The 22,404-nt window shown below is 40.3% G+C and overlaps 1 protein-coding gene across 1 annotated transcript in view; it reads right to left on the bottom strand.

Moving 5' to 3' along the window:
• Positions 1–22,404, bottom strand: part of MTUS2 (microtubule associated scaffold protein 2) — a 1,194,608-nt gene that overhangs the window by 73,922 nt on the left and 1,098,282 nt on the right. The window lies entirely within an intron of this gene.

The following is a 22,404-nucleotide window of genomic DNA, read 5'->3' as shown; positions in this document are numbered from 1 at the left end:
GTGGCCAAGAGCAGTAGGCTCTCTCAGCTCTCTCCCCCCTCACAAGGCAGACTGATGTCAAGAGGAGCTTTTGGCTCCTGAGGCTTTCAATCAAATGTGACGAGGGAGCTGGGGAGAGGCTGAGCCGTGCTGTCTGTATCTATGGACACAGGCAGCATGGCTCAGGATCAAGTCTGCAGGTGTGCTGGAATAGAAAGTAGTCTATGGTGGCACACTGAGAAGAGGAGGAGCCGTGGGGACCCTAGAAGAGGATTGGGGTTACTCTGTGCAAAACCATTGCATAGGGCAAGTAAGTATAAAATGTTTTTTTTTTTTTTAATTACTCTTTGCAATCACTTTAAATTATTATTTTAAAGAAAAGAAACCTCAAAGCAATGGGGAAGGAACAGTTAACAATGTTTTTTTCTTTCATCAATTATAAAACCACCAATAAACCTCTCAATATCCCTTAAGTGTCAGTTAGTGTCCAATTTGTCTGCTGCAATATCGCAGTCCCGATAAGATCGCCACCATTACTAGTAGAAAAAAATAAATAAATAACATTTCCATAAATGTATCCCATAGTTTGTAGATGCTATACCTTTTGCACAAACCAATCAATATACGCTTATTGGGATTTTTTTAACCAAAGATATGTAGAATACATATTGGCCTAAATTGATGGAGATTTGATTTTTTACATTTTTTTTTTGGATGTGTTTTATAGCAGAAAGTTAAAAATATTGTATTTTTTTTTTCAAAATTGTCAGCCTCCTTTTGTTTATAGCGCAAAAAATAAAAACTGCAGTTGATCAAATACCATCAAAAGAAAACTCTATCTGTGGGAAGAAAAGGAATTAAAGGATTAATTTTATTTGTGTACAGTGTTACATGACCATGCAATTGTCAGCTAAAGCAACGCAGTGCCGTATCACAAAAAATGGCCTGGTCAGGAAGGGTGGTAAATGTTCTGGAGCTAAAGTGGTTAACAGACACTGACAGGCAACAATAAAAAAAAATGATCTTACTATGAAATGCCATCAGTGCCATCTGATGGCATTTGATAATGTCATCTTTCGACCTCCAACACAGGTATCTTAATAATTTTGTCACTACTGGAATATTCTCCTTAAGACAACAAATTTTATCTTCTATAAAAATTGGAGGTATGCAATTCAACTCGAAGGTGTAGGGCAGAGCCTTGATGCACTGGGCTCACACCACATGGGTTGTAGGATGCCAGGCATCATGTAACACCCAAGAGAACAGGTGACCAGGTGGGTCTGCAAGGTATAGTGCTGGGGATAAAGCAAGTACAGTAGCCCAAGATACAGTGTGTGAGCGTTGCCACTCGAGGACAGGGTGTTACTGGCAGGATCACAGGGTGGAAAAAAAAAAAGGAAAGCTAAGCTTCAATACATTACATTTCTGTCTTTCGTGAGTAAAGGTCATATATTCCCACTTATCCTTCTGTTTAATAGCTGTAGATGAAGTCATAATAAATATTACTCAGCAATCTAAAAGCTTGAACAAAAATAGTGCTACAAAGATCCACTGGGTGCTATTATAATGTAATCAATATCAGCCATAAAATATTATATACCACATTATAAAAGTATAACAGAAGCATTAATATTGGTAACGGAAGTGCACATATCATAACACATTTGAGAGCGTCCTTTTCAGGCATGGATATGTTGTTAAAGCCTACATTTAATCAAAAAAGGTTTTAAAAAGCCAACAACACAAGTGTTTTGGTGTACTATGTGTGGTGGTTTTACTAAGGGAAGTAATGGATTTTATTCCCTACTTTGCAGGGAAAGAAAATCCATTACTCCCCCGCTGACAGGACAGAGCTCTGCCTTGTTTACATAGGCAGAGCCCTCTCCTGTGCTTCTTGCTGACGATCATCGGATGCCGGCGGTCATCCATTGTCCGGGACCTGCTGATCCAGCCGGGTCGCCAGTGGCATGTGGGTACCTAGGAGAGCGACCTTCCTGCCGTATTTGTAAGTTATACAGTTGGCGAGTAGTTGATGATGGAAAGCTACCCATGAGTGGAGGACGAGCAGGTGAATGAAAGGTCCACCTCCTTCATTGTCATAGTTACATAGTTACCCTGGTTAAAAAGACAAAAGTCCATCTAGTTCAACCAACTAATTCACAGTGTGCTTTAAGTTCATAGAAGCTATAGTTTGGCTTCTATGAATGGAGGATGATGAAAAGGATAGGCATAGTCGGCACACTTGATAAGTGCATATACAGTAACAGGTCCATCTACTTTTTTAACCTCCAGAATATTACTGCTGTGGGGATAGGGGGGATTGGAGGATTGAAGATGTTAACTTATTCTGCAGCCACCAGCACAATGGACACATCGCTTTGACTGTAAGTTGTATCCCTAGTGCTGATTTTTTTTAAAAAACTTTTTAACTAAGATTTAGCATTTACTCTGGAGTTTTAATTTTTCAATGATATTTATTATTACTGCATGGAATATACATAGATATTATGACCCTGCCGGGGGTTACTATAATGGCACAAGTGATGAAGATTGTAAAATGCTGGTCTTTTGAAAACACACTCATTTTGGTGCCCTCCATAAGGTGCCCTTGGACACAAAATGACATTATTTGGCTGACAGGTGACATCAATACTGCTGGAAGTTCTCTTTTGTGTTCCTGACGGTTCACTAGAGATCTCAGAAATTTGAAATCATGTCTGCTTTATCCTTGCATTGTGGAATTCATAATATACATCCTTTTAATAGTGAAAGGGTCATTGTGAAGCCATACAACGGAATAAATTAACTTCCTTGCAGAGGCACTATGAAAATTAAAACAATGCTATCTGGGAAATGTAATTTAGCATCTTCTACTGCATTCTTGAGAAGCAGCAGTATCTTTTCTAGACATAGGTTTTGTCTGTTCATCAAATTTAGTAAAGAAAGAAAAATATTTGAATGTGGATTTTGCAATGTAAGTTAAAAATTTAAAGCCACAGAGACTCCAAGCCTCAGCTATCAGCAATTTTTAGCTTAAAAAATGACATTATTTCTGCCAATGCAATGTCCCCACAGGTAAATTCTGACACTAGTACACTATGGGGTTTTAATTTACAGATGTAGCTCTTCCTTTGAAGCACAAAAGTCTTTCCAAATAATACATATATTATACAGAAATAATAAACCATCACAAGCCTGAACCCCATACCTCTCCCTAAAGCCAGATAGCCTCATCTCCAATGTCTTCTCTCCCCAAAACAATACTAACCACACCCAGTAAAATGGATTCTTTCTATTTTGAGCTTTTAGTAACAAAAGACATTGGTAGTTTAAAGTGGAATTTAACTAGCATTCATAAATAATTGCTGATAGGTATGGTTTTTTATGACAGAAGAGACCCTATTGGTCTTTACTATCATAAATGCTTCCTCAGCTGTCAGCTGTAATGTACACTGAGCCACAAATGTGCAGCTCAGCATACATTTACAATACTTGTATTTATTATCTGAATAAATTTCCTCCTCTGAGTTTTTCTATTCATATTGACCCCAGCTGTGCTGACAGACACTCCTGTTTTTTATGTTTGCCCACTGTGCCCACAAGACCTGGAGGAGCTGGAGTTCCATATGAGTCTTTTGCATGTGCCCCTCCTCCCACCCTGTACTACAACTCTACATGCAGCCGCTAGGAGTGCAAAAGCCATTGGTGCATCCCTCTCATGCTACCTGTGTGTGTGGTGCTCACAGTAGCTGTGCATAGAGTTGTAGCACAGGGTGGCATTGTGCATGTACAGGTGAGTCACTTAGGACTCTATAGGTCCCATGTGCACAGTAGGCTGACATAAAACAGGGAGTGTGTCAGTAGGGCCAGGAAATATCTACAATGGTAAAGGTGAATAGAGGACTTTTTTTATGTTAAGCCACATTAAGCCTCCCACCCTGTAGTACAACTCTACATGCAGCCGCTAGGAGTGCAAAAGCAATTGGCGCATCCCTTTTATGCTACCTGTGTGTGTGGTGCTCACAGTAGCTGTGCATAGAGTTGTAGCACAGGGTGGCATTGTGCATGTACAGGTGAATCACTTAGGACTCTATAGGTCCCAAGTGCACAGTAAGCAGACATAAAACAGGGAGTGTGTCAGTAGGGCCAGGGAATATCTACAATGGTAAAGGCGAATAGAGGACTTTTTTTTATGTTGAGCCACATTAAGCTCTCCAAAAAACAAGCTTAATGTACCTAGTTTGCCTTGTGGAACACCAAAATGCATGAAACTTATAGGATAAGTTTGGGAAGTTAAAAAGTTATGCTCTGCATAGTTTCAGGGCAATTGATTGAGGTTTAGGCACTTTATTACACGTTAAGCTACATTAAGCCATTTACACATTAAATGTTTTAGTATGTCCCGTCATTTCACAGTAAATAGATAAATAATAAATTATTATGTTAGAACATATAAATATATGATTTAGCTTGAATATAACAGTACCTTTTCAGCAAGCAGCAGATTCTCATTCTCCCTCTTAACTGTGTGAGAAAAGCATGGGATTGTATCTTATACACATAAACACATGTTTTTTCCTTGTAGTATAACACTGCAGTAAGAGGCGTGCCTACTCTGCAGCATTTTTATTGGACAGCTGGGACCAATAGTACTTTACCATTGATTCAAGACTCCAAGCTGTTTATTGAGCTCAGTGCCTCTGACAAGACGTGAGAGGCACTGTGAGCTCAACCTCTCAGTCTGCTGCAAACAGAGTGTGTCAGCTTATATTTAAAGCAGGGCTCCACCCTAAAGTGGAACTTCTGCTCATTGGAACCCTCCCCCCCTCCGGTGCCACAATTGGCACCTTTCAGGGGGGGAGGGGGTGCAGATACCTGTATAATACAGGTATCTGCACCCACTTCCGGGCATAGATAGTCGCAGATTCTGCGGGTATTTACGCCACTTCCTGCGGGCCCCCCACTGTCTGCTGGGAAACACACGGATCCCAGAGACAGCAGGGACCATCCTTATTGCTCAGCGCGACTTGTGCATGCGCAGTAGGGAACCCGGAAGTGAAGCCGCACTTCCTGATTCCCATACCAAAGATGGCGGCGGCATTTTAAAAGTCAGCAGCTGCAGTATTTGTAGCTGCTGACTTTTAAGAACAAAAAACAGCAGAACTCCCGCTTTATCCACTTCAGCCACAGAGGATTTGGCTGCTCAATGACTGGAGCACTTTTTACAATTTGGCACTGCGTTACTTTAACTGGTACTTGCATGGTCATGCAATGCTGTACCCAAACAAAATGGATTTTGTTGTTGGAAAATTTGAGATCCAGCTCTCAAATTTTTGTTGTCGAAAATTTCGACAGCAAATGTCCAGTGGAGCCTACGCATGGTCGGAATTTCCGATAACAAGCTCACATCAAACATTTGTTGTCGGAAATTCCGACCGTGTGTACGCGGCATTTGCGTTCGCAGGGATCAGGCCTGACTCTACGAATGCTGCAGTTATGTGTGTTGTGTTTCTGTAAGTGATAGTGATCGATTGATACTGCACTTGGGTGAGTTGGACTGGGTGGAGGGGCTAAACGCAGGTGCTAGCAGGTATCTGGGCTGATCCTGCTAACACTGCATTTTTGGGAACCCTAAACTGCTGGGGACGCTAGTATAGATCTGATCAGATATTGATCTGTTCAGACACTAAACTACTAAGGGAGGTGTATGGTGCGTGCGTGGGTGTTACATCTGACGCTGCCTGGGGAGACGCAGAGGGTAAACCTTTATTGGGTAATATACGGCAGGGGCCCTGACGCTATAAAAAAATATCAGATCAGGCCCGACTTCATCCCCGCGCCATGATCCTTATAGTCCCACAGCTGCTCCTCTTCCCAGAAGAGCTCGCAGAGAGCGCTAGTTACGCTATTCACCCTCTGTCCTGTACTTGAGTTAACAACACGTTGAAGACAGTTATCAATACCCCTTATTTCTTGTTACTCCTTCAAGAGTTTCTTTTGTCTAGCCGGAGAGGCAGTAGTTGCACATAGATATACATTTTTACTTATCGGTACACTTCTGCTGTTCTAAGTCCCCATCTGGGTGCATATACCTGACTCATATCTATATTTTGGCAGAACTCTCAATTTACCACATTATAAAACATGGTTTATGGTTCACATCGCTGCTTTCCTGCTTTCTATTAATTGATTTCACAAGGCCGAGTGTACATATCTATGATGTCTCCCTTAAACAAGGCTATTACAGGCATAATCCCACTGGCGTTCTTATAATAAGAGTTTATGGAGAAGGAACTATAATTCTTGAAGTGATATTTTTACTTTCATCATAAGCATCCCCACACAAACATTTTGATGGTCTTCATATTCTTCTCAATAACAAGGAAGGGAAGGCTCTCATTCTGGGATCAAACGCTTTTGCTCGCCTTCGTAAACTGGGATTATCACCCTTTTTACAGCAGATACCATCTGAGCCTACTTAATTGGGTTTATGCTTCCGGGTATTTGCTCTTGAGATGCCCGCAAGATAGTAAGTCTTCTTACATGATATGAAGCGTTCTCCTCTCCATATATTCCTTGCGGACTTTGAGCACTGAATATATATTATGAGAACGGATCTTACAGTGTTTCTTACTTACACTCATCAACTGATCCTATTTCTATGATTGAAGTACAAAAACCTGACTCTTCCTTCATATACGTTACGAGCTTCTACTTCATTATTAAAGCCTCGAATTGGATCTCTACGATATCTTACTGTAGACATTAGTACATCTCTTCCATAAGATCTTGGTTCTTCCCCATTACGTGGTTTTCTTTAGGTTCTATGGACCACAGTTCTCCAAGAGGTATAGAGACTTTTATAGTATACCTCCTGTTTGTAATGCCTCAACCTGAATCTTACCTATCCACATGATATGGTTCTGTTCTTTTTGAGAAGTATTGATAAGAATCTTAATGTTGCTATATTCTGTCGTCTTTGGCGCTTTAACCTCAAATTTTTTCTTTCACAGGTTTGCATTACTATTAAGAATTGTCTTTTTCACACAGAGGCTTTTAGTTTTACTTGATTACTTGTTTACGGTAAGGGGTGCACTCCCTGTAATATTTTTATTCTCCTTTATTGCAACTTTGCTAATTGTTCTTTGCTAAGATAGATCTTTACTTTTCTTACATACACATATAAGATCTAGATTTTCAACCTTAGGTTCCCGAATTGGATCCAAACACTATAATATCCTTTGCCCCTTTAACCTTCCGGGTGCTTCCTTCCATTCCCCCTTGCAATACCGCCCCCACTATACACCGTTTCTCTAGCCCCTAGGCACATAGTCAGACAATTGTTTCGTGTTTTTCCCGTCTTTCTATTCATACAAACCACCTCCCACAAAGTGGTACGATTCCTAATTCTACATACTTATCACTTTCTCTTATAATATACCACTGCCTTTTTCCGGCGCTATTTTTCTTCCTTTTTGATAGGCGAGCTGGTTCTCACCTATAGCCGGATATCCCTCTCTTTACCGATTTATTGTCCCTAACCCTCTAACCTATCCCTTACGTCCCAATCACTGGCATTAAACTTTATCTAGAGTACCTAACGATACAGTTATACGAGTGCATTCCGGGCTTCACAACAAATTTACTATTATAGTCTAGTGTACAATAACATTTTGTTTCTCGTAATTCCACATTCTTGCACCTTACCTTAGGATTCCACACTCTTTACTTATGGCTCCCTCACAAAACACCTCACCCTCTACGCAACTCAAAGTTACCTCTTTAAACGTCAAGGGTTTGAATATTCCTGAGAAACGATCGCAACTCCTCCTCACTATGCAACGCAATAAAGTTGACATAGTTTTTATACAAGAAACACACTTCCGTACTAATTCTATTCCGAAACTTTACAATTTTTACTATCCCACAGTTTTCCATTCAACAAATGATATAGCAAAAACGAAAGGTGTCTCCATTCTTATATCAAAACATACTCCATTTCAAATCACAGGTGAGCTGTCTGATCACCAAGGACGATTCCTCTTCCTGAAAGGCACGTATAGGAACAGGACAATTACACTAGTTAATATCTATGCCCCTAATATTGGTCAAGTACCCTTCTTCCGTGACATGATGAAGCAATTAGCTAATTTCAAAGAAGGGACGTTAATCTTAGGAGGTGACTTTAACGCCCCACTAAACCCCATTCTGGACACCTCCACGGGTACTTCCTCCTTACCCTACACAGCACTTAAAGCACTCAAATTGGAACTACAATCTTTTTTACTCCATGACACCTGGCGTTTGCTTCATCCTGATCATAAAGATTACACATATTTTTCACCACCTCATCTGAAATATTCTAGAATTGATTATTTCTTCCTATCCCAACCAGATCTTCCAACACTTCTGAAAGCTACTATTGATCCAATGTTCATTTCAGACCACCATCCAATCTCAATAACCCTATCTTTCCCAGCCTCACTTCCTCGCTCGCAAACGTGGAGACTAGACCCTGCCCTTCTCACTGACACGGTTACAGTATCAGAAATTGAGAAAAGTCTACAACAATTTTTTACCGAAAATGATACAGATGATACTTCACCACAAACCACGTGGGAAGCTCATAAATGCGTAATTAGGGGGCTTTTTATTGCTGAGGCCTCAAAAAGACGGAAGCTTAGATATCAATATCAGAACGACTTATTACAAAAGATCAGTCGCCTGGAACGAGCACATAAACAAACATTAGCTCAGGCTACCTTACACTCCTTAATTTTATGCAGAAAAGAACTAGTAACCCTACTAGACAAACAAATCAGACGTAAATATATCCTTACCCAAAAAACATTTTATGAATATGGTAATAAAGCTGGAAAATTATTAGCTAGAGCTTTACAGACTAAGAAAGCTAAAACGACCATTCATTCCATTACTACCACACAAGGCCAAAAACTTTCTTCCACCCCAGACATAGCTAAACAGTTCTTAGCATACTACTCGAAATTATACAATCTGAATTCTCCAAATTCCACAAAAACATCTGCAGAATGGACACAACTGATCAAAACCTTCCTTACGCAATATAGCCCTACTCCCATCTCTGATTCCATCTGCCAAGATCTAGACAAACCCATCACCATAGAAGAAGCGAACCTTGCCTTAAACATGCTAAAAGCTGGTAAAAGTCCGGGGCCCGATGGCTTTACGGTCGGCTATTATAAATCGTTTAAACAATACTTAACACCTATCTTTACCAAAACGTTTGATGCCTATGCGACACCCATCTCACCCCCGAGAGATCTACTTACAGCCCACATAACGGTCATCCCGAAACCGGGTAAAGATCCGTCACTAATATCTAATTACAGACCAATTTCCCTTTTAAACGTTGACCTTAAGTGGTATGCTAAGATCTTAGCTAATAGAATCCTTCCTTTGCTTCCGGGTTTGGTTCACCTTGATCAGGTGGGATTCATTCCTGGCAGAGAGGCAAGGGATAACACCCTCAAAGCCATAAATATCCACCATTGGCTTAATGGTTCCAACCAAAGGGGATTCTTCTTGTCGTTGGATGCGGAGAAGGCGTTCGATAGAGTGGCCTGGGATTATATGTTTGAAGTCTTGAGGGCTACGGGCCTTCCCGATCGGATGCTCAATTATATCCTTGCAATTTACTCCGGCCCTACAGCCAGAGTCCGAGTCAACGGCCACCTGTCGGACGCCTTCTCCATCTCCAACGGCACGCGACAGGGTTGTCCCCTGTCTCCACTTATTTTTGTACTTACCTTGGAACCATTTCTTCGTTGCATACGGGAAAACCCAGATATCAAAGGAATTAATATACGTGACCATACGTATAAATTAGCTGCCTTTGCTGATGATGTTCTTTTATTTCTGACGGAGCCCTTGACTACATTGCCAAACCTTTTGAAAACGCTTGAACATTTCAACTACTTGTCCCATTTCAAGATCAATTTCTTAAAATCAGAAGCCCTAAACATCACCTTAACCCAGTCCCAATGCTCCCATTGCCAACAAAATTTCCCCTTCAAATGGAATACTTCTGCCCTCACTTATTTGGGCATCCAAATTCCTGCTTCTCTTAATAAACTTTACGATGTAAATTATTTACCCTTGTTACAAAATATTACAAAAGATCTAAAAAATTGGGCCTCCGGACTATTTTCATGGTTCGGTAGAGCGGCCATACTCAAAATGAATATCCTCCCGAGGATACTATATTTGCTACAAACAGTCCCCATTAAACTTCCTTCACCATTTTTCAAATCATATCGGAAAATTTGTACTAATTTTATTTGGGGTAAACTTCGCCCCAGATTGAGTTATACTAAACTTACATCCCCCAAGAGGCTTGGGGGTATTGGGCTCCCGGATGTGGAAAAATATTATCAGGCAAGTCACCTAACGAGGGTTATAGACTGGAATCTTCACCTCCTTTCGAAAGATTGGGTTCAATTGGAAAACTTGTTCTCACACATCCCACTTGCATCATCACCGTGGATACTGGCCACACACTTACCCCCAACTTACAGATCTCATCCACTGATTCATCCTACAATATCTATCTTTCAAAGAGTCTGCTCCAGATCGCAGATATCTTCTGTTACTGGCCCTATGACTCCCCTCAGAATGAATCCGGCCTTTTTACCGGGTATGCATTCATCTTTTTTGAAAAATATCTGGCCACATACAGCTGTCCGGGCCATGCTTTTTTTCAATAATGGCAAATTGATTTCACATTCTAACTTATTAGATCGTTTACATCCACACATGTTTCCGTACTGGACCTACATCCAAATTAAACATTTTCTCGAAACACAAGCTAAATATTCAACGTTATATCGATCCCTAACTCCTTTCGAAGACATGTGTCAAAAAGATGAACCACAGAGGCATCTCATTTCTTTTACATATTCCTTATTGTTCCCCTCTCATACTAATCTTCGAGATAAAAACACAGAGAAATGGTCTAGAGATCTCTCTATTGACCTTACCGACAAGGATTGGGAAAAAATATACACTTTAACGCACAAAGGCTCTCAAAATATTTTTGCACAGGAAAATGCTTACAAACTAATATCCAGATGGTATAGAACCCCTCTCCATCTACATCACATCTCTCCATCGATTTCACAACAGTGTTGGAGATGTGAATCCGAACCAGGGTCCTTATTACATCTGTGGTGGTCATGCATTAAGATTCAACCATTTTGGAGGAAAGTTCATGAATTGATACATCATGTTACGACATATAAATTAGAATTTACCCCTGCACAATTTCTACTTCACCACCCTAATATTCCTAGCCGATCGTACCGACATTCACTGGTTATGCATATGATTTCTGCTGCTAATATGTGCATCCCCAAACATTGGCGTTCGCAAACTCCACCTTCCGTGAGGGATTGGCTCGAGCGCATCCAAAAAACTGCTGACATGGAAGATTTGATTCATCAGGCGAAAGACACGCCTTCTAAATATGTTCAGACCTGGTCATGTTGGAAGCATTTTATCACCACACCTAAATACAGAGCACTCCTTACCTGATGTGTTAATTTTATCGCCACATTTCCTTTACACACTATAACACCCGACTTACCCGGTCTCATCGTCTCACTTATTTCACAGATACACTTATGGTAGTATCTTCTCTGCACGCTAATTCCCAGCTCACAGAGAGCCCTTCTATGACGCCAGAGACCTCTCTCATTGCTTAGTCCCTCCTTTCCCTTGGGGACACCATAACTAATTAGATGAAGTTCTTATAGACACTATACATAGCACTCCTGCCCTTCATTTGCTACCCCTTTTTCCCATTACCCTTAACTGACATCCCTTTATAGTCCTGATTGATGCCTTTGAAATATGTATTGTAGGTTTTTTTTTTTTTTTTTTTTTTTTTTTTTTTTGGGAATAGCGGCTGGTTCCGCTAAAACCAGTTATAGTATGTTTGTTTAGACACATTCACAAATATTTTTACATTTACCGGCTCCTTCCTGTTACTTTGGTGCGCGGGGTATTGCCACACTTCTGGAAACTATTTCTCTCCTCCGTCCGGTCGCAGTCTGATCCCAGTTGGGGCGACTGGTCACCGAGGTCCCATATTTATATTCTAGCTTTTATGGAGTATGGTACATACCTAGGGCACTAATTCTTCACTCTCCATACCCAGACTCAATTCTATGAAATGTCCGAGCACAATTTTACACTGAGCATATCTCCATGTTGTAATAGATCTTAAATTATTTGTTTAACCACCAAGCTATCTACCGGATGATATCTCCCGACAATTTTTGCCCTGCTTGTACTTTAATGGAGATGTTCTTTTATAAGTCATGTACTTATTATATTGCTTTTTACAGTTCTTGTTTTTGTTCATTTGTAAAACTTCAATAAAAACTTTGAAACAAAAAAAAAAAAAAAAAAAAATATCTAGCTAACCAGCGTCACCCGTGACACTTATACAGTGATTACTGGTGACAGGGGATGATCAAGGGGTTAAACCTTTATTGGGGGAGGGGTTGGGGGGGTTTCCAGACCTATCTGAGCCTAATACTAATTACCTTAATGCTGATTTTTGTCACTAATGATACAATACAGCGATCAAAAAAAATCTTGAATGCTGCGCTGGGTGACACAGTGAAAGGGGGTGAAGGGGTTAACTGGGGGGGGGGGGGGGTGGCAAGTGTACCTACGTGGAATGGTGTCAATGTAGTGTTGGTGCACTTACTATTAGATGTTCTCTCTCCTTGGTCTGGAACAGAAAAGACCGACATGAGGAGAGATGACATCACTTCCCCTGTCAGTGTTTACAGTTATACACACAGGGGAAGGATCTCATCCGCCAGGATCGATTGCCAGGTCCAGGCCAGATTTCATTGGCCTGGGCCTGGGGATTGATCCGTTCTGGATCAAATCCGATTGCTGCGGCCGCCATAACATGACAGAGATTTGTTTTCCCTGTGCCATTCTGCCGCAGTACAACTGTGTCGGCTGGTCGGGAACAGGTTAAAGTGGCCACTCTATATTTAGTTTCTGACAGGCTATGCAAGGAGCCCCATATCTCTGGAACCATAGGTCATAGAAGCCCCATATTTTTACTAGTGGTGGGGTAGCACTTAGACTACATACACCCCCCCCCCCCCCATGACCCCAGGTCGCTGAGCTACAGCCCTCAAAGCTTGATTTTCAAAATTTATTTTTAATTTTATTTTTTTATTTAAAAAAAAAATGAATGTCCATGGCAGGTGAGGCCCTGCCTCACCTGCCTCCCCTGACAGCACGTCCTTGGTCACCAGCTAAGAACAAGCATGCTTTAAGCAAGGATGTGAATAACAGAAGCAGAATATGCACTGTCAGCAACAACAGGTGCCAATGCCTTTACTTTGGTAAATATATGCAAATGAAAAGCCAAGGCAGATTTAGAAAACAGTGGTTTAGGGGTGGGGGTCATAATATAGCATTTACTGCCTTATTTCAACTTCAATGAGTTCAATAATTTGCTAAAAGTTTATATATTTTAGTTAATCTTTTGACTACAGTATAGGATCTCATAATCAATAAGGATTTAAACTGACATTTCAGAGCCTGTGAACCACCAAAGAGCACTGTCAGTGCCAAATATGCCAGCAATAATAACTGGTTATAAGAAACATGGGATTAACAAAAAGGCATTTAAACGGGTATTACTATCTGAAACAGGTACACTCAAGAACAAATTAGCCATTACCCTGCTGTAATTTCAGAAAAAAAACATGCCTATGTCTGCAACTGTCATACACATATGGAAAGATTATAGAAATTAAGAGCCACTCCTTCCTGCTCTTCCTTCATGATGGTGGAGGGCACAGACAGCACATCTCAAGCCAACATAATCTTAAAGCAGATGCAGACCCAAAATAAATTTTGACTGTCTACTGCTTTCTATACACTAGTAGAATTTTGTCCAAAATGTCTTTGTTTTAGATTTAAATTTTGATTTTCTGCTTTAGTGTCAGTTCCACACTGCAGAGATGTCTGACATCAGATGTGATTTGCACCGCACTGCAGTGCAAATCACATGCGATCTCTGCACGATGCAAATTCAGCCATACAGATAGTATGGCTGAATTTGCATCGCATTTGGACCAAACTCGCACAGGACCCTTTTTGTGATCCGCAGCAGAATCAGATAAACCCCCTGCAATCCGACTCCTGTCCGAATTTGCAGATTGCCCTGCGATATGCAAACTGATTTGGGGGTGTCATTAACTTTTAATTGAAACGCCCAGCCATTTGCATAGGGCAGTGTGAACTGCTGCCAGGAGACATGCGATGTGGGAACCCGCAGTGGATTCGCAGGGTTATTGCTGCAGTGTGAACCAAGCCTGAAGCCTCTAAAACGTTCAACAAGCCAAATTGTATTTATTTCAATGGCCCCTGTTCACATCTGAGCATTCTCCTGCCTGAAGCAAAACGCCTGTCGCTCCAAAAAGTACATGAGCTTCTTTTTGGCAAATTACCAAATTACCCCAAAGACTTCAATAGAAATGCCTGACGTGAGCATTTTACTAGGGTTTTATGTGCTTTTTCTGATAACAGCTCTCCATCCCCAATTTCCTTTTCCTCTCCTCCCCCTTGTGCTGTCTATTGGCTGAACAAAAATGCCTGAAGCTGTAAAACGCTTGTAATACACTTCCAAAATGTTCTAAAACGCTTGTAAAAAGCTGCAAAAATTATTTTAAAAAATGCCAGAAAAATGCCAGTAAACCGCTATGGTCAGATGTGAATAAAGCCTAATATCTAGTCATTAGTGGGGTAAATGAAGAACACATTACTAACAGTGTATTTTGTTTTCATTTAGGAAATTTCCAAAATGTAATGTTAAAAGCAAATAAACCTTTGAAGTAATTTCCGAACAACATTCTCTCATGCTTTAAAAGTGCAAAGAATTTTCATACAAATGTTTGTACGAATATATATATATGAACACATGTTTGAAAATCTACTAGTGTATAGTCAGCTTAATTTAAAGGATGAGCTAATCTGCAAACTGGCAGTACTGCCATTAGAGATTAAAAAAAACTTCCCTTTGTTAGACCTGAGTTTCTTTACTCACAGGAATGCCAGGGCATTTAATAAAAGACATGAAAACCCAAGTCAGATTTAAACTGGATCTCTTCTTTAATTATAAGTATAATGACTTAGGGATTTAATAACATTTTGAAAACCCAAGTCAGGAGTGCCGACTGACAGGTAATCTATTAAAGATTTAACGCTTTGGAAACCTTTTATAAAAAAAATTTATAGAGCATATTCATATTGTAAAATATTGAAGGTGTTATAATTAAGTAGTTTTTTTGTCCAGTGTATCATATATATACATATATATATATATATATATATATATATATATATATATACATATATATATATATATATATATATACACACACATATATATATATATATATATATATATATATATATATATATATATATATATATAGTGTTAAAGACTCCTGGTTATGACTTATTTGAGGCCTACAAATACAGAGTCAAGTAAAAACAATAACATGGGATCATTAATCATCATATTTACTGCAATCCTTCTTCTCTCATCTTTTCGCAATCCCAGCAAACCATTAACCCAAACATACAGTTCATTTGGTATGAATTTCCGTTAGTAAGTTAAGGTAAGTAAGTCATTCCATACATCCCAGACTAAGGAATTTACAAGGCATTTCCTCTTTTGGAAAATGACTTCTTCAAACTGAATTATTTGATTAACAATCTGGTCCCAAAGAGCTAATATGGGTAGTGAAGAGGACATCCACTGTAGGGAAATGGTTTTGTAAGTGATGAGGAATGTTTCAAATTGGATAAAACATTTGTAACTTGGTGCCAAAAGTCTGTAATGGGAGGGCATTACCAGATCTTATGGATGTAGCACTACCCCCACAGGGGCTGCCAGACACAAGAAGTCAGTCCCTTGCTCAAGGGGATTATGGGATGCCCAACTTGAAGCAAAGAGACACAGTCCTTAGTAGATTAGTTCAGGGGTCAAGTCCTGGGAAAAAAACAGTGGGAACTCATCCAAGATCCCTCTCCCACCTCAAATATAAAAAAGTGTGTATATATACAGTATCTCACAAAAGTGAGTACACCCCTCACATTTTGTAAATATTTTATTATATCTTTTCGTGTGACAACACTGAAGAAATAACACTTTGCTACAATGTAAAGTAGTGAGTGTACATTTGTATAACAATGTCAATTTGCTGTCCCCTCAAAATAACTCAACACACAGCCATTAATCTCTAAACTGGTGGCAACAAAAGTGAGTACACCCCTAAGTGAAAATGTCAAAATTGGGCCCAATTAGCCATTTTCTCTCCCCGGTGTTATGTGACTCGTTAGTGTTACAAGGTGTCAGGTGTGAATGGGGAGCAGGTCTGTTAAATTTGGTGTTATCGCTCTCACTCTCTCATTAGGAAGTTCAACGTGGCACCTCGTGGCAAAGAACTCTCTGAGGATCTGAAAAAAAGAATTGTTGCTCTACATAAAGATGGCCTAAGCTATAAGAAGATTGCCAAGACCCTGAAACTGAGCTGCAATACGGTGGCCAAGACCATACATCGGTTTAACAGGACAGGTTCCACTCAGAACAGGCCTCGCCATGGTCGATCAAAGAAGTTGAGTGCACATGCCCAGTGTCATATCCAGACGTTGTCTTTGGGAAATAGATGTACGAGTGTTACCAGCATTGCTGCAGAGGTTGAAGGGGTGGGGGGTCAGCTTGTCAGTGCTCAGACCATACTCCGCACACGGCATCAAATTGATCTGCATGGCTGTCATCCCATCCCATCTAAAGATGGACAAGAAAGCCCACAAACAGTTTGCTGAAGACAAGCAGATTAAGGACAAGGATTACTGGAACCATGTCCTCTGGTCTGATAAAACAAAAATAAACGTATTTGGTTAAGATGGTGTCAAGTGTGTGTGGCGGCAACCAGGTGGGGCGTACAAAGACAAGTGTGTTTTGCCTTCAGTCAAGCATGGTGGTAGGTGTGTCATTGTCTGGGGCTGCATGAGGGCTGCTGGCACTGGGGAGCTACAGTTTATTGAGGGAACCATGAATGCCAACATGTACTGTGACATACTGAAGCTGAGCACCTCCAAGATGACCACTGTCTTGCTAAAGAAGCTGAGGGTAAAGGAGATGTACTGGCCAAGCATGTCTCCAGACCTAAACCCTATTGAGCATTTGTGGGGCATTCTCAAATGAAAGGGGATGGAGAGCAAGGTCTCTAACATCCACCAGCTCCTTGATGTCGTCATAGAGGAGTGGAAGAGGCCTCCAGTGGCAACCTGTGGAGCTCTAGTGAACTCCATGCCCAAGAGAGTTAAGGCAGTACTGAAAAATAATGGTGGTCACACAAAACGTTGACACTTTTGGCCAAATTTGGAAATTTTCACTTAGGGGTGTACTCAATTTTGTTGCCAGCGGTTTAGAGTTATTTTGAGGTGACAGCAAAGTTATACTGTTATACAAGCTGTACACTCACTACTTTACATTGTAGCAAAGTGTAATTTATTTAGTGTTGTCACATGAAAAGGTATAATACATCACACTGTAGAGTTCTACACAACAAACAAAGGGATGTCCACTGTCTGGGAAAAATCCAAATATCCAATAGGGTGGAATTTAGAGTGCTGATATCATGCTGCCACACAGAGTCCAAGTGCTGAGTGTAAGTGCTGGTGACTTTTTGTTTGTTTTTTTGTATTGCATGCAGAGATTTTAAATTAATACTACACTATGAAAGTTGTATCTGAGGCCGCGTACACACGGGCGGACTGTTCGCCCAACTTTGTCCGTCCAACAGTTTCAGCAAACAGTCCGCTCAAAATTAGCATGGACGGACATGGCCACACACGACGAACGAACAGTTTGCTGAAACCGTGCGCGATGACGTGAACGGCACGTACGACGGGACGAAAAATACGACGTCCTATACACTGCATTATAACTTTCGGCGTGAAAATCCTTTCTGAGCATGCGTGCAACTTTGTTTGACGAACAAGCCTACACACGAGCGGACTGTTCGCTGAAACAAGGTTTCAGCGGACAGTTTTACGGAATTTCCGAAAAACCTTGTTCGTCCAACTGTCCGCTGAAACTGTCCGCTGAAAGCCCACACACGAGCGGACTGTCCGCCCAAACACTGTTCAGCGGACAAAGTTGGGCGAACAGTCCGCCCGTGTGTACGCAGCCTGACTCCGTTTGGTGAGAATCTTTCCCATACAGCCACACTCCATATTCATGCACCCTGGATGATCTGGTCAGCGGATCCATTTAAAGGGTCAGCTTCAATCTGGATGATTGCTGTTACTGCTTATAACTTTTGGCAGCCATGGGCGCGCCCACTTTATGAAGGAGGAGCCAATGCGCATGCCCAGCGGACCCGATGTCCACCAGCCACCCGTGATTTCGGTACAGATAGGCAGAATGGGGATCTGCCTATATAAACAAACCAGATCCCTGTTCTGACAGGGAAAACATGGAGATCTGCTGTTCCTAGTGATCAGGAACAGCGATCTCTGTGTTGTTCCTGTCAGCACTTCCTTCACACAGTAAGAAAACACACTGAGGGAACACATTTAACCCTTTGATCGCCCTGATGTTAACCCCTTCCCTGCCGATGTCATTTATACAGTAATCAGTGCATTTTTTTAGCACTGATCATTGTAGTGGTGTCACTGGTCTCCAAAAAGTGTCATTTAGGGTAAGATTTGTCTGCCGCAATGTCGCAGTCCTGCTAAAAATCACTGATCGCTGTCATTACTACTAAAAAAACATTTAAAAAGTTCAGAAATCTATCCCGTAGTTTGTAGAGGCTATAACTTTTGCGCAAACCAATCAATATATGCTTATTGGGAATTCTTTTACCAAAAATATATAGCAGAATACAAATTAGCCTTAATTGATGAAGAAATTTATTTTTTTTACATTTTATTTTGGGATATGTATTATAGCAGAAAGTAAAAAAATAAAAATAGATTTTGGGCCTAAACGGCTCCCTGGGTGAGGTGTAAATGGGCCTGGCAGAATGTGGGGCATATTTCAAGACCTGGCCGATAAAGCACTATACTCTTCTAGGTTGCTAAGTAATGTGCAGTTCATCAATATTTTTGTCACATATAGTTTATTTTCAATTTACAGTTTTGAGAAACTGCACTCCCAATTACACTGTCGGAGGACCTAACTGATATTTATGTTGAAAATCACATTTTTAAGATCTGATGTTTACTGATTGTATTTTTTGTGATACTATCTTGTTGTCTGACTTCGCATATTAAATAAAAACATATTGAAAGTAAAAATAATAGATTTTTTTCAAAATGGTCTGTATTTCTTTGTGTATAGTGCAAATCAAATACCACTAAAAGAAAGCTCTATTACGGGAAAAAAAATACATCAATTTTATTTTGGGTACAGCATCGCACGACCACGCAATTGTCAGTTAAAACAATGCAGTGCCGTATTACAAACAAAACATGGCAATGCAATCAGGGTCACTGTATGTCAGTAGTAGTGGAAAATATTGCTTTCACATTAACATGGCAGAGGGGGTCAACATAGAAACATGATCACACCGCTGTATCAGTTAAGCTGCACTATTCCAACTCTCTAATGTGTTTTATTGTATTACTGTCATTCATACACAGGATATTTAATCTGAGAGCCTCCCGTAACCTTGAGACAGTTCTTATAAACTGCAGCAGAATCAAATTTTACTATTAAGCTGCACTCATTAATACAGGCAGCATGTTTATGTTCAATTTATACTAAAGGGACGTGAACTACATATAAAACAAATGAAAGTGCATGGCGGTGTAATGTCAAAGGGAATATATTATATTTTTCTGTATGTTTCTTTTTCTAGTGATTATTTTCAGGATTAAAAAAAATATGAATTCTTTTTTTTCATTTTTTTTTTAGTCTGGTACATATAAAGTATGAATATTGAATATGAATTTTTTGTATAAATCACTTGTAGCCAGATGTTAAATGTGCAAATGTAACATCTTTATTTACTGAATAAAATTTGCAATGAAGTTTGCTGTTGTATGTCTTGGGTGTTTAAGAGGTGCCTGTGTGCTGTTTGCTGTTACTTTACCTCTGACTTTAAAAAGAACAGCTATTTTGATTGCTTTACAAACCTGACAGTACTTCCACATCTCATGCATACACAGTTAGGACCAAATTGGGTCTAAAAAAATGCTTGCTAATAACACGTGTTTAGGTATATATCCTAGGTATAACCTATTCCTTTTGGTTAGATTGTAATACTGGGAAGGCTGCTAATACACAAATCAGAAACTAAACCTGATACTGAAAGTCAGTGAGTTTGTCACTGATACTATTTTTAAAAACCAAAAAACTATATGCTAATAAACACAAAAACCTACCCACAATGTGTGAACATGTGTTATAAATAACAACTCAGCATTAAATAAAATGTAAACAGAAAGCTGCCAACATAAATACCCTAAGGCTCGGTTCACACAGTACGCGGCACGACTTGCAGCGCCGCGACCTGCCGCGACCTGCCGCGACCTCAGCGGCGACTTGCAAAACGACTTCTGTATAGAAGTCAATGCAAGTCGCCCGAAGTCGCCGCAAAAGTAGTACAGGAACCTTTTTTCTAAGTCGGAGCGACTTGAGTCGCTCCTATTAGAACGGTTCCGTAGTACAGAACGGAGCGCGACTTGTCAGGCGGCGAAGTCGTCTGGACAAGTCGCCCCTGTGTGAACCGAGCCTAATACAGATGCCGATAGCGCCATTTTGTATGTTGCAAATTTATTATTTTAATGTTAGCTGATTTTTGCACACAAACTTTTTTGAAAATATATACACTAAAGCCCCTTACACACAATCAGAAATGTTCGAAAATTCAGCCGCATGTATGCTCCATCCGACAACTGTTGCTGGATTTTTCGCAAACAAACGTTGGCATGTTCTCAAATTTTCCGCGGACAAATGTGTGTTGTCGGATTTTCTGAGCGCGTGTACACAAGTCGGACAAAAGTCCAAAGTATACACACGTATGCTCGGAAGCAAGGACAAGCCAGAAGCGGTCGGTCTTGTAAACTAGCGTTCGTAATGGAGAATTAACATTTGTGACACAAAATTAGGAAATCTCCAAATGCAGCGCACATTCTCTTATTCTTTAATGGGATAATAATGAAGCTGCTTTGCTGGTGATACTGATGGAGTTACTGCAAACGTATTTTCTAAGGCTTTTTTTTTCTAATGATACCAAGAATAATAAGTTACCACAACACCATTATCCCGTAGTTTTTAAGATCAAAGATACAATTATGTTGGTGTCCCTTGTCAATTTTACATTGTATTTTCTAAAACTGTCATTTGAAGTAAAACACATAGCCAAGTATTATTCCCCACATTTTTTTTTATTGTGCATTAAAAAAAGAAAACAAATAAAATTAGACATAACCAAACCACTTAACCAAAAAGTGGGTTCTATGCATCCAAAAATATAGAAAATCTACCAAATCAAATCATTATTCAACCAAAAAATAATGTCAAAGCAATAACTCCAAGGCCAATAATAAATAACACGTCATCTCCTCCGATTCCGCAACATGCCTGGTTGACAAACAGCTGTTCAGAAACTAACTGAAAGGCGCGAAATGAAAAGTGTGAAATGAAAAGCGCAAATCAACACTCACCAAACTTATCAGAAGGAGCCCAAAGGGTGGCGCTAAAGAGCTGAAAAACAACATAGTATGTCTATGTCTAGTACGTCACTACATTCGTAATTGTTGGCCAACAATTGTCTGGCCATGTGTATACAAGACAAATTTGTGCCAACGCCCTTCGGACAAAATTCCACAGATTTGTTTGCAAACAATCCAATGGTGTGTACGAGGCTTATGATTTAAAAGCAGTTTTTAAACAGCATCACGCTATGTGCGGTGTGCTTCCTTTTTAATGATATGGTCCATGCGGGAAGAGGTAGCGGTTTGAGTGGCTGAAAACCTGTAATCCCAAGGTTCTGTGGGGTCGGATGTATGCCCTGGAAGGCATCCATGCAGGTCTTGAGAGTTGTCCATGAAATCCCGGGAAAAGCAACCGAATGGGCCCGGAGCAGGAAGAAGTGTGGAATAGTGCCAAACAACATGCGCCTTTTGACCTCCTTGTCTCCTTGTGATATAGGGGTTATATTACAGGGTAAGAAGTTTGGCTATCTTTTTTGGTGGTGGTGGTGGCAACTGAATTGGTTTGCTCACATCCTGGCACAAGGGTACTTGGATCTTTTTTTCACAAGCACATTTGAGGACTTTTTATCACTTTGCTATTTTGAATATAAAAAGTACTTTTTTGGGACT

Source organism: Lithobates pipiens, unplaced genomic scaffold (genome assembly GCF_037356315.1).
Source record: "Lithobates pipiens isolate NorthernLeopardFrog02 unplaced genomic scaffold, aLitPip1_a1.2 Scaffold_16, whole genome shotgun sequence".
NCBI classification, from domain to species: Eukaryota; Metazoa; Chordata; class Amphibia; order Anura; family Ranidae; genus Lithobates; species Lithobates pipiens.
Note: the sequence above shows the minus strand (reverse complement) of the source record. Positions and strands in the feature narration are given on the sequence as shown.